Raw genomic sequence first — 12,835 nt, 5'->3', positions numbered from 1 at the left:
TCCCTGCCCCCAGGCCCTGTCTCCCTGCCCCAGGCCCTGTCTCCCTGACTCAGACCCTGTCTCCCTGCCCCAGGCCCTGCTTCCCTGCCCCCAGGCCCTGCATCCCTGCCCCAGCTGTGGGAGGGTGAGGCTCAGCGCCCCCCCTCTCCTGCTCTCGGAGGGGCAGGGAAGAGGAGGAGGCTGATGCTGTCCTCTTAGATCCTTCCTGGAGCAACCATGGGTACCGCTGCGGCAGCGATGCCCAGTGTTAGAAAGGCCAGAGCTAGCTCTGGTAGAAGGTGTCTGTGACGGAAGGCGCCTGCATTGTTCGTTCTGTCCCCATCCTGAAGTGAGGGCACCAGAGGCTGGAGAAAGCCCAGCTTCAGGACCACCAACCTTCCGGCACTTTCTGGGACAAGTGGGGACGTGACGTGTGCCTTGGCCAAAGGTTAGAAGGCCAAGGCACTCGCGGGGCTGGCGGGTACGTGGGCTACTTGGCCGCAGCCTCATTTGTCTCTGAGCGCCGCGCGGCCAGCTGAGGCTGCTGGGAATCGGCGGGAATGCTCTGCTGCTGAGCTGACACCAGGTCCGGACAGCTCGGCCACGCTGCAGGCTGCCTGTCCTTCATGACACGCCGCCCCCTCCCACCCCGGCAACCGCAAGGCTCAGGGTCCTCCCATCACTTGCAGACGCTGGCCCTCCAGAGAAGAGGAGCCACCCGAGGGACATCGGCCAGGACAGTGAGAATACACAGCAACCCTTAAAACTCCTTTTTGACATCAGAGGTAAGCAGATGCCTGGTGGAGCACATCACGTTGGATGTCAGAGAGCCCTGAATAGTCCCTGACGACCTGCATGGGGACAAAACGGCCAGTGGGGGGTGACCGGAGCAGGCATGCTCTGGGGCCCCTGGGAAGCTGGGTCTGGGAGCGCGGCGTCTGGCCCCGCGCCGGCCCCGTCCACAGGGCGGGAGAGCTCTGCTGGTCAGACCTGGGGGAAAGCAGCGTTTCCTAGGGGTCACAAGTGTGTTTTGTCACCACCCTGAACAGAAAAGGGATTCTGAGTCCTCGGGATTGTTGGAGTGCGAGCAGGACTGATGAGGCTGCTCAGGCTGTCACCCTTGGGAGCAGAACCAGAGTCGGGGCAGGTGTTTTCACTGGATCTGGTGAAACCAGTCGTGGCTGAGGTGGGGGCGCGGGGTGTTTGTGTGGCCCTGAGTCCTCTTGGGGCCAGCACCTCCGGCGGACCTCCGGCCACAGGCTGATCACAGCCGGGCGTTCGGATAAATGCTACGGACATCTGCCACCCGTTCCAGGCGAGCCTTTGGCCAGGTGAGCGTGCTGAGCCAGGGGCCGGAGCACAGCCTGGACGAGGCTGCTATGGGCGAGGAGGTGGGTGTGAAAGCGACCCCACGGAACGGTTGGGCCCAGGTAGAGAACGCCCACCCTTTGTGCTTCCTTCCCACTCACAGGCACCCAGGGGGTCCCTTTTGGGCATTCTGGTGGGGACCCAGCCTGAGATGCCCCTCCCTGGAGATGGGGCACCACCGCGGACAGAACCAGCCCGCGGCTGAGCTGCAACCACTACCTGGTGTCCTGAGGCCAGACCCGGACCCTACCAGCCATGCTGTCGGCTGCCAGGAGGGTCTGCAGGGGTGGGGGGCATGCAGCCCCGCCTTCCCCCAGTGTAGAAGTGCCTGGCCGTACCTGTGACCTGCAGTGGCGGCCCAATCCCAGAGCCCACGTGGCACCAGGACCCCAGGCCGCTCTGGGAGAGGCGGCAGGGCGCGGGGGGCACAGCCTGGGACTCAGGGACAGGAGGCTCTGAGCTGCAGCAGCTTGGCCACCCGCCCCGGCTTAGCCAAGGGGGTCACCGTGTGCATCAGATGGCAGTGATGACATTGCCTGGTTGAGCAGGTGCTCAGTAAGGGCTGTTCCCTCCCTCCCCCCTCCCGTCACTGGGCATCTGGGCCTGGGACCCGCATGAGCTCGCAGCCTTCCACCCGCCCCCGGGGCCACGCTGCCCTTCTCTGGGAGCTTCGGCTCTCTCCCTGGCACAGTGGCCGCAGGGCATTAGGGCCTACTGTGTCCCGGGAAGGAAGCAGCTCATCCGCAGGAACAAGCGGCCCTCTTGGCAGCACTGCTTGCCGACCGCATCTCACTAAAGCTTGCGCGGGCTGAAACCGGGCGGCCAGTGGCCACGGTGCGTCAGCGCGTTCTGCTGCCAAAAGCAGGATGCGGGATGAAGGGGGGCAAGGAGCGAAAGGAAGGGGGACCACGCGCCCCGAGGCCGACCGCTGGTGCGTCCCGGGGCCAGCACGTCCTGGGGCCGGCACGTGCGGCTAAAATTGAGGGCTTCAAAAACTGTTACCTGAGTTCTCAGTTTAATCATGTCGGCCTCCATCTGGGAGTTGGACTCATTGAGCTCCTTGATTTCTTCGTCTAGCTGTTTGATTTCCTCGTCATTTTCTATACCTGTGTGGGTGACAGGACTGTGTTAAAGCCATCGAACGTGAAGACGGAGTTGGAATTTTGACTTTTCTTTGTTCTTTTTGTATTCGGAACTGAATCTGCTGGACAAATATACTCTTGGATTAAAAGAAACAGTGACAGTTCATGTGTCCGTCCATCCCTCCCGCTGCCCTCCTCGCAATCACAGCGCCTACACTGTGGAGAGAATCAGTGGAGCACACGCCACCCCCTCGCACCGCGCGCCAGCCCAGAGCAGCTCCGTCCTGGGGGTGGGTGACCTGCTTCAGCCCATCACCTGCCTCCTTGGTCTGTCCCCTGTCTGTCTGTCTGTCTCTTTCTCTGCCACCACTGGGGGATGTGCCAGGCTGCGTGCGGACGCACCCTCGCCAGGCCCAGCCCCGCTGCCCACAGGTGACCAAACCCCCTGACGCCTGGAGCGCTCAGGGCCACCTCCCGCCCACGCTGCAAGGAAGCCTCGTGCTGGTGGAGGCAGGTTTCAGGGGCTTCTGAAGAGCTCTCCGCACGGAGGGCATTTAACTGATGTAAACAGCTCCTCCTTTTGAATGCAGAAAACGTGCCTCCACCAATAAGGGCAGGGTGGTGGCAGCCTTGTGTGTGCCCTGGGGGCCATGCCGGGCGCCTGGGCTGCTTGCTGGCAGCAGGACTCGCCAGGGAGGGAACAATCCGGACCCTCCGTCGTTCTGGCCATTGGGTCTCATGCAGCTGAATGTACTCGGGGAAGAAGAGCGTGACGCCTGCAGATGCCATCACCTTTGATAACCCGGGACACGGGTCACAGGGCACAGCAGGGGATGCTCATGCAAAACCACGGGAAAGGCACGGAGCCCAGGCCTCGGAGGTCCCAGGGCAGACGCCCTTCTACGGGGCTGCAGACAGAAGGGGTGCGGCCACCTGGGAGGGAAGGCCCGAGACACGGAGGGACACTGCAGAGGCCCGGTGAGCAGGTCCTTCGTCCCAAATCTCTTCCCACAGACCCGCCTGGGGATGCGTGGATCCTGAGCCTGCCGAGGTCCATCCCCCCCACAGGGACCGGCTGGGGCTCGCTTGACCCCAAGCCTGGGTCTTGCAGCCCTGGCCCCACCGCAGAGACCCTGGGTGCGCGTCCCCGGCCCTTGTGTCCCCGGGTCCAGAGCAACTCTGGTCGCCATCAGATGCATCTCCGGAAGCAGTTCACGGCTCCCAGGAAAGCCTTCCAGCGATGGGGTGTACCCTTTCTCAGGGGCGGACTGTTACATTTTCCCCCTTTCCACATGAGACCAGACTCTGTGGCAACTTTCACAATTAGGAGTTGGGCTGAGTGAGTTCCTGCACGTAATACTTTGCACTCTGGAGACTCGTCCCGGGAGGTGGCCACCGTAATTATTGGAGCGCCCGAGGCCTAAGCATCCTGATTTGTAAGCCCTTTATCCCCTAACCGGGGCTCACCACGCGTTCCTTTAAGTTGCAACCAGCCCAAGCTCGAGAACGTCTCCGGTGTGCACGGGGCCATGGCAGTCTCCACGCGAAGGCCCCTCCGTGCCTGGGGCTGTGCTGTGTTCCGAGGGAATTTCTGCTCGGATTTCTGAGTGGGTCCTTCATGTCGTATTTCTTCAGTGTTTCAGGTGTGAACAATCTTAGAACTTCTCTCTTCGCAGCCGTGCGTGATAGTTCCCGCGGAACAGAGAACTGCATGTGCGCGAGGGGCCGTCTCAGGTTCTGGAAGCACGGGCAGACTTCCTGCTCTCTCCCACCCCCGAGGCCTGGGGTCTCTCCAGTGTCACACTACTTTGAAAGACACCGTTATTCCCTCAGAAGCTCTCTTCTCCGGGCCCCTGCCGTGGGGGGACTGTCTCTCCCCAGGGTCTCTCCCAGGGTCGTGTGTGAATGCACTGCCCAGTGCAAAAGCAATCATCAAACAAAAGAACAGGTTTCTTATATCCATTAGATAAGAATTCTAATTTTTTATGTATGTATCGTGGCTTAAAGTGTCAAAGAGTAGCCCTGTTGCGTTTTGAGAAGGTAACCACCGTGGTGGACCCGCACCGGACGGCTGGTGCAGCTCCTTTCCGGGACCGTCATTGGATCGGGACATTGATTTTGGTTACTTCCTGATAGCACGGGTGATAAATGTTCTGTGCGCATGCCTGTTCCCAACATCAAGATAGCTTGTTTCCACTGAGAATGTACGAGTGGAATTATGAGCGAAACAACTCGTTTCGGGACAGGCCTTTTGGAGATCACACGTAATCATAAAGCCCAGAGAACTGTGGGGGAAATGGTGGACCTAAGGACTGCAATGAAATCATCTCAATTGCCTTGTTAGACATGCTCTATCCATGGTAGCTGATATGAAGTGAAGCATACAGAACAGCCCGAAATGTCAGCATGTCCTGGGCCTGTATTCTGGCAAATGCAAGCTTAGAAGTTGGATAAAGGTCTGAGAAGAGCATGTGGTCTCCCCAGAATATGGCTGAAATCTTGGAGGTCCATTTTACTGATCTGAATTTTTACAAAAGAGCATCCAACAAAGACTACTTTCCATTTAACTTTCATGGGCACCAACACGTAAGCAGAGGCAGAGGTCACACAACTTGGGATAGATATTTCCTGAAGGCTGGATGCATTTCTGAACCGCCCTGGTGCGGGGTTTGAGAAGTCGGGGGGTTACAGCCTGGGATCTGAAACATGATGGACCCGGGATCTAAATCCATGTCTTTCCACTTAAGAGTTTTGTGATGAGTAATTTTCTTAGTCCTTCTAAACCTCCAAATCCTCCACTGCAGAGTGTCCCTCCCTGACACAGTGGTAGGAAGAGATAACTAAATCTACATAAGACACCTGACTCAGTGGGACCTGCCAAGCGGCGGCTAGAGAAGACCGTTGAACATCAGGAGTTGCCTCAGAAGCCAGAGGCCCCCGAGCACCCGTGGTCTCCGTGTTTACCTGCCCGAAAAGTGGCATGGGCTGGTTTTGTCCTGCTAACTCAGTGCTGCGAGCTGACAAATCATTAAAAGGAAGAGAAAGAGCAAAAATATGGTATGTGGTCTAGCGCAGCGGGCCTCATTTTTTGTTGAATTAAAGAATTTAAAAAAATTTCTTTTTATAAGTCTTAAAGTTGTCCTCTAAATTTCTTATTCTGAATTTTAATAGTTTCATATATATGAAACTATTAAAAGGGTCGCCTGCAGCCTCCTTCTGCAACAGAAGTCACAGCCCTTTCGTATATATGAAACTATTAAAATTTAGAAATATATGTATTTAGAATTTTATATAAAATTACATATATATATATATATATATACAAATCCAAAATTGTATGCTGCAGAGCGCCTTAAATATATGTCCATCAAAACCTGGACCAAGATGTTCGGTTCGTAAGATTTACGGGAGGTGTCCACTACATAAACCAACCGGTTGGCTGATCACGCGTCATCACCAAACCAGTCTGCAGTTCAGATCAACTTCCTGAGAGAGGCCATTTTAAGTCCAGTGAAACTGCAGCAAGGGTCGCTTGGTGGCCTTCCCATCTCTGATTTCCCCTCTGGGAGTGCTGAACGATGGACCCGTGAGCATCAGCAGTTCTGCCTCCAGGAAATAGGAGCAGAGTGCCCGCCGTGTCTCCCCATGAGGCGCTTGCGCCTGGCCCCCCGGCACTCCGGGCTGCACCCCCAGAGCCCAGCCGTCCGGGCGCCCTCTTGGGTGCCAGCAAGCACTTCGTCCCAACTCTGAGCAGCCTTTCTCTCATGAAGGTGGGGCGAGCAGCACGCCGTGAGGGGCAGGGAGAACGGACGGACCCTCAGTCCCCTGGGTTCAGGAGACCGTCAGGAGGAATATGAGTGTCTGGAAACGAATTTCCTTAAAGCCGCGTATGTGCGCCTGCCCCTAGGACCCCTGAGGGCCCCAGGGCTCCGCACAAGGCCCACTCCTGGAGAGGGGAGAGCACTGGACCTGGGAGCGCAGACCGGGGTGCAGCGGGGACGGAGACTCCACCCCGGGAAGCCAGGGCCCTTGGCCTGCTTGTTGATGCTTGTGTCTCAGGGCGACACCCACAGGCCCCGCGGGGCCCTCCCCTCGAGGGTGGCTAGGCTGAGCTAAACGTTTGTAACTACCTGCGGCAGGTGAGACCGCTCGCCGCGCAGGGACCCGACAGAGCGTCGCTGCAGCCTCCTTGTGCAACAGAAGTCACAGCCCTTCCCTCAGCTTCCTGTCTTCCGTGATAATAGAGGAAAGAAAAAGGAGGGCTTATCTCATTTCCTTCTGGGCAAAAACCAACAAAAACCCACCACAGAGTCAGGGACAGCCGGGTTGCCGTGGCAATGCAGGCGGGCGGGCAGGGACGGCGGGCGGGCAGGGACGGCAGGCGGCCTCGGTAACGTCTCCCCACACCGGTTGCTCTGGGAGCTCATTCAGTGGGAGAGAAATCACAGTGACCTTGTGCGGGAACAGGTGAGAGCAGACTCCTCTCCAAGCTTGAAGAATGAGATCGAGGAGGAGGAGGGAGGGCAGGGTGGACCAGGGACTTCAGGGCTTCAAGGACACTTAGAATAGTTCCTTTCCAAGCAGGTGCACACTCGAGGGAAGGCCCTGGGAGCCCAGAGCAGGGGCTGCCTCTCTGAGTCAGCCCCAACCATGCAACGGTGGTCTCCTTGAGGTCTTGGCGCTCCGTGCAGGCCAGGGTGTGGAGGGAGGGAAGCTTCCGGACACGTGTGTTAGGAATGTGTAAGAGCAACACGTAAGATTCTACACTCCAGATACTCAAGGAGAGAGGGATGGAGCTAGGGAGCACCAAAGCCAGATCTTTTGATTCTGAAGGATGGGCAAAGAGTTGCTGAGGAAGGCGGGGTGCTCACACCCTGTCCCCCGAGGAGCAGCAACGCGCTGCCCCTGAGGTAGCCACACGGGGTGCGGGCGATGCCTGACTGTCCACATCCTGCACCACAGCCGTGGCACGGAACGAAGTGGCCCCCGGGCATAGTGAGAATGACCCTGGTCTGCACAGACGAGACACGACAGGCTGCAGCCTGGCCCCGGGCTCGTGGAGACCCGCCTGGACCGGCTTCCACGGCTCGCGCTCTGGGCACGGAGCGTCCTCGCGGCACGCACGCGCTCACCAGAACCCGCCGCAGAGAGCCAGGCTCCTGCCCCGACCCCGGGATCAGGCCTCCCGTGTCCGGGCGCGCCGTGTGCAGTTCCCCGCGGGATGGAGCCATCCTGCCACCTCCTGGGAGGTGGCCCAGACCGCCGCGCGTGCTCCCGTTTCCGAGAGAGCGCTGGTTCTGCGGGCAGCCACGCCCGGCGTGGCCAGAGGACTCTGGGTTCCGCTGCCCCTCGGAAGAGACATGGCCCTTTGTGGTCCTGAGACGCACACCCCGCGACTTCCCGCCGACGGAACGGCCCCTCGTTGGGGTTTGCGGATCCGCTCGTGTTTCCTTTCCTTTCCTGCTCTGCGCTGGCTGCCCAGCTCACAGCTGCCTCCTTCGCTGATGAGTCAGAAGCTGACAAAGCAGACCCACTGGCCCACGGAGTCTTGCTTGGGCACAGGGTTGTCTGGGGGGACAGGCCACGCCGGGCGTTTTGGAAAGAGTGTCGGGGCGGTTTCTTCCGGGGCTATGAGCGCTGCCCTGAGACGCCCAAGACGAGCGACGCGGTGGGCCTGGCGTCTCGGGGAGGCTGCCCCACACGGGGCCTCAGGTTCGGGCGACCGTGCGGGTCCCAGAACGTGTGGGGGGCGGCGCTCGGTCTAACCACGCTCCCTGCCTCCGGCAGCCAGCACCAGTCCAGCAGAAGCCGGAGGCTGGAGCCTACGCCAGCAAGACACAAACACCATGACCCTCGCCATCTTCCGGTCCGTTGGTCAGCCACACATTAAGGACTGTGTAGTGCAAGCCACGCACAGAGGCCCTGAGCTGTGGTCAGGGCCTGTCATGAATGGTCAGGTGACCGGTGGAGGCCGCAGGGCCCTGGCCCACCTGGCCTTCCCGCGAGGGGAGGCAGTCTCACGCAGAGCCTCAGCACAGGAGGCCAGGGTCCACGGGGCCAGAGCCGTGGCACGCAGCTCCTGGGATGGGTCCAGGGACTTCGCCCAGGCGTGACCCACGTCCTGCAGTGCTTGATGCCCTGAGGAGTCCACAGTGAGGGCAGTGCCTGCCCCAGTGTCACGGTCGGCCCGCCTCCGCGTCAGCCCCCTGCTCACAAGGTCCTCCTGCCCCCAAGGCCACAGTTTGCTGAGCGGCTGCAGATGACGCTCCGTTCCGTAGCCCCTGGAGTGACGTCCTCCGGAGTCTCCGCCAACCCCGAGTTAGCTGCCACCCCTGGGCGCCTCTGCTCATTTTCATCGGCCCGTCAGTGTGTACGCTTGTGTTGCGTGTATTTCTGCTGGAAGACACCTTCCTGCATGCACAGTGTTGCTTCATGAACTCTGACCTCACGGCCAGCAGCGCATGACTTGGTGTGGATGGGCTCACCTAACACACCTGTGTCCCCTTGGGTGCCTTGCGGCCCTGGTGCAAGGAGCACTCGCCTGTGCCACGCGTGGGGGCCTTTCATGCAGAAGTCACCAACAAAAGCTCCCCAAATTTGGAAAAGGTCCCATTTAGGAGACTACGGAAAGGACCCTGTTACAGGATGAGCGTGGCCTCATCTCCTCAGCCAGCAGACACTTCTCCCGCCCTGCCACATCCCCAGGGACCACGAAAACACCACGAGTACTGACTTTGGGGTCCCAGAGGGGCTCTGCCGCAGGGGGGTTTTGCAAGGATGAAGCTGGGCCCCTGGCCTTCCCGGGGGACCCCTGCACTCTGTGCCCCGGGGTGCCCACAGGCACGTGGAGGGAGACGGTGCTTGTGCGTGGTCAGGCCCGTCCACTGGGAGGCTGAGCATGGAGGGGACAGGAGTGCTGTCCTGGACTCGGCCCCTGCAGGAGGGCCTGGGGGCAAAGGCACAATGGGGGGCTGCCGGGGTTCTGGGGAGCAAATCACTGGGACTGTCAGGGGTCCCAGCAAGCGGTGAGTTTGGGGATGCCCCTCCTCCAGTGAGTGGACCAGCTTCCTAGACGTGGACGGAATAATCCCGCCCCGGCTCTCGAAGCAGAGGGGCTGCCACCGTCTGGGGCTCCGTCTGGGCGGGACAGGCCGGGGCTGGGGCCGCAGCGGCCGCCCCGGGGAGGGGTGCTCACCATTGCTGGCCCGTTGTCGGATGGTCAGCATCTGCTCTCCAGACAGCTTCGCCTTCTTCATGGCTGACGTGGCTCGTGGGCACCCCGACAAGCTGGGGACAAGACACAAGGGGGCATGAGTTATGGGTCTCCGAAGAAGAGCCCCCAGCCCTGCAGCGAGAAGAGTCAGGAGCCCGGCACGTCACCGAGGCATTTTATCAGACTGGTTGCCGGCAAAGGGCTTTGTGCCAAAGGGAAACGAGCCCGAGCGGCGGACGCCGTGTGGCCCACTCCCTGCACACGAGGGAGGCTACGTCTGCCTGTGGATCAGGGACAGTTCCAGGCTGACACACGGCCGGTCGGGGCCTCAGCGGAAGTCACGGTGGCCGGGCTCCGGGCCGGAGCAGACATGCCCTTCACCGCATGCCTCCTGGGGCCGCTTGGGGTTCTCTATGGAGAGACTATCTGGAAACTTCCTTACTGTGGAAAGTGTCAAACTTACACAAGGCCTGAATTCAGATTTGCTTTTAAACATTCAGATGTAGAAAGATCGAATAATGAGCTCAGCCCAGGTTCAACCGTTCTGTCTCACGGCACATCTGTCTCCCCCTGCCCTGTCCTGCCTCCAGTAGATTATTGGGGGGGGGGTAGCAGCAGGTGTACAAACAGAACCTCAATATCATGACCTCACTTGAAGTTTAAAACCCGTTTGCCGCTGACATCAAATGTGCGGCCTCTTTGCAAACTTCCCCACCGCCCCTGACGTTGCTAACGCTGGTCGTCTCTGGGAGCCCACGCTCTGCACCTGAAATGGGTCCATGCGCCTGACCACTGTCTTCTCAGGACGGCTCCCGTCCCTCCTTCCCTTTTGTGCTGTGTATGCATGGAGGACGATTCTGCGTCCCGAGCACCTTCCGTGGCCCCGAGCCTGGGCTGCATCACACCTGCCCCTGGGGGGCTCACCCCTCACACTCCCCCGGCCACCATGTGAGGGCACCCCGGGGGGCCCCGGCCCTCGTGACATGAAAACTGTACATTTGCACACGGCTGTATGTCCAGTATTACATGTATATTTACATCACACATGCGTTTCATCCGTAATTCGGTGCCAGATGGCCCCTGTTCACAGCCTGTTGGGGGCTGATCTATACCTGTATCCATCCAACACCCAACAGCAGTGTGGATTATGTGGTTATTAGCAATAACTAGTATTGTCTACGTTAATGTAAGGATGCTTTCCAAGTATCCTCACACAGATTCTCTCACAGTTCGCACTGATGTCTACGTTGTCTTTGATAAGCCGTCGGTGAGGGGTCTGTGCTTGGTGGCTGCACCGGAGGATCTGGGAGATGCTGAGTCATCTCTGCCCCTGTCGCTCGTCCCGGGACCATGCTGCTGTGAACCGTTTGCTGGTGGTGTATCTAGATTGACAGGCGTGAGTCCCCAGGGACCCTGAGGTCCCTCTCCTCCTCCTCCGCCCGCCTCCAGCGTCTTCTCAGGACCCTGCGCCCGATGTCCGCAGGTGCAGTTTGTTGGTGTCTGTGTCTGCCCCCCGGCCCCGCTGTTACAAGGCAGTCCCGGCCCGTCTCCAGTCCCCGGCTCTCGGGAGGGTGCCTGGTGGACGCGGCCAGTTTGCATCCTGGTTGTCTTTCCCTATCTGTGCTCATCGGGGCTGTTTCTCAGAGGCCGTCTCCTTGCCAGCCTGGTCCGGAGGCTCCCATACACTCGGCATCTCCCCGCCTGATCATCCTGTCCTGAGAACTTAGTGATGACAGTGGGTGGGCGCACGGCAGAGAAGGGGAGGGATCAGTGAAGCGCAGCCAGCAGAGCAGACACGCTCGGGTCCTCCCGTGGGTTCCTGCGGTGCTGGTCCCAGACCTGAGCACCGTTTAAACACGGACTCCCAGAGCACACTGACGTGCAGAACCCGGTTTGATCTTCCCTCGCTTCTCTCAGTTTGCAGGTGACGAAAGAGCCAGCTAGGGATGCAGACGATGGTGTCATTGCAGGAGACGTCCCCCGAAGCTGGGACACTGAATCGGGGCAGAGACGGGCCCACGGAGCGACGTGCTTCGTTCAAGCACAGAGACTGCACGGTCCACCTGGGTCCAACGTGGAAGCGTCCGCTGGCCCTGACCTGCGTGCAGGGCGGGTCTGTGTGCATCCAGGGCGGCTCGCGCTGACCTCGAGTCCTGGTGTGCTGGCTCCTGGGGCCCCGGATGGCTGGAAGACTCAGGGAAATGTCCCACGTCTGTCCCCTTTGAGGAGTGGACCCTGAGCGCTCAGTATGGTTCCCTCGGAGACCCAGCGGCCATTATGGAAACTCCTCTAATTAAAACTGCATTGCTCCGAGTCGGGGTTTGGAAAGTCTCAGAATCTTAGTTCTGGTCCCTCTGGGCACCAAATAGCTAACTGGTGGCCCCCGCAGCTTGCAGCCCCGAGACGTCCAGCTGCAGCAGCAGCCCAGCTCGGCCAGGGTGGGCTCCAGGCAGGTGCTTCAGAGGGAGAGAGGGAGGCAGACATTTGATCGGGACACCGGCCCCACAGGGACCTCCTTCAGGAGAATCTGTCAGCTGAAAAGAGCTTTGTAAGTGGACGTTTCCGGGAGGCGTGGTTATAGAGACGTAGAGGCGGGGAGCCTCGTCCATTCAAGGGACACAGGCGGGCTTGCGAGCAAACTGGCACGTGCGTTCCGGAGGCTGTTCGCCGCCCGGGGAGCGGCTGGGCAGGGCCTTTAGAGACGCAGGACGCAGGACTCGGACGAGTCGCGCAAGGTGGTGCTGGTGGCTCAGCACCTTGCCTGGAGGGACACTCCCGCGGCAAACAGAATATTTCAAGCCAAGTTTCACCACCTCAACGCCGTATTTTACTTTTTACGGCCTCACCTTGCTATCACGACCCTCTCACGATGTAACATCCCACTCGCGAGAGAGGAGACCAGTCGGTGCCGCTGGGCCCGCAGCACAGACACCAGCTAACGCTCTGGGTTACAGCCGTACCGGCTTCTGCCAGCCGGCTCATGAGGACCAGGCTTGGCGTGGGTGGCCGGACACTGATGCCACGGTGTGGAACGCCTCCACGGGGCTTGCTTCCTGGCACTCCAGGGTCTCAAGACGCCCAGGGCAGAACATGTGGGGACAGGGCAGACGCCGGTACACTGCCCGTGGTGAAGCCTGGCCGCCCTGGCCGGAGGGTCACCCGGCCAGAGGGTCATCAGGAGGGAGGGTCACCC

The 12,835-nt window shown here is 60.0% G+C and overlaps 1 long non-coding RNA gene across 1 annotated transcript; it reads left to right on the top strand.

Annotated features, from left to right (window-relative positions):
* The first annotated feature begins 152 nt into the window (after positions 1 to 152).
* LOC110587228 lies at positions 153 to 11,670 on the top strand. The gene is made up of 3 exons (XR_002480742.1): positions 153 to 427; positions 669 to 764; positions 11,567 to 11,670. It is a non-coding gene; the product is annotated as an uncharacterized LOC110587228 (long non-coding RNA).
* The last annotated feature ends 1,165 nt before the right edge of the window (positions 11,671 to 12,835 follow it).

Source organism: Neomonachus schauinslandi, unplaced genomic scaffold (genome assembly GCF_002201575.2).
Source record: "Neomonachus schauinslandi unplaced genomic scaffold, ASM220157v2 HiC_scaffold_206, whole genome shotgun sequence".
NCBI classification, from domain to species: domain Eukaryota; kingdom Metazoa; phylum Chordata; class Mammalia; order Carnivora; family Phocidae; genus Neomonachus; species Neomonachus schauinslandi.
The sequence above is the reverse complement of the archived record's forward strand: the minus strand, read 5'-3'. Positions and strand labels throughout refer to the sequence as shown.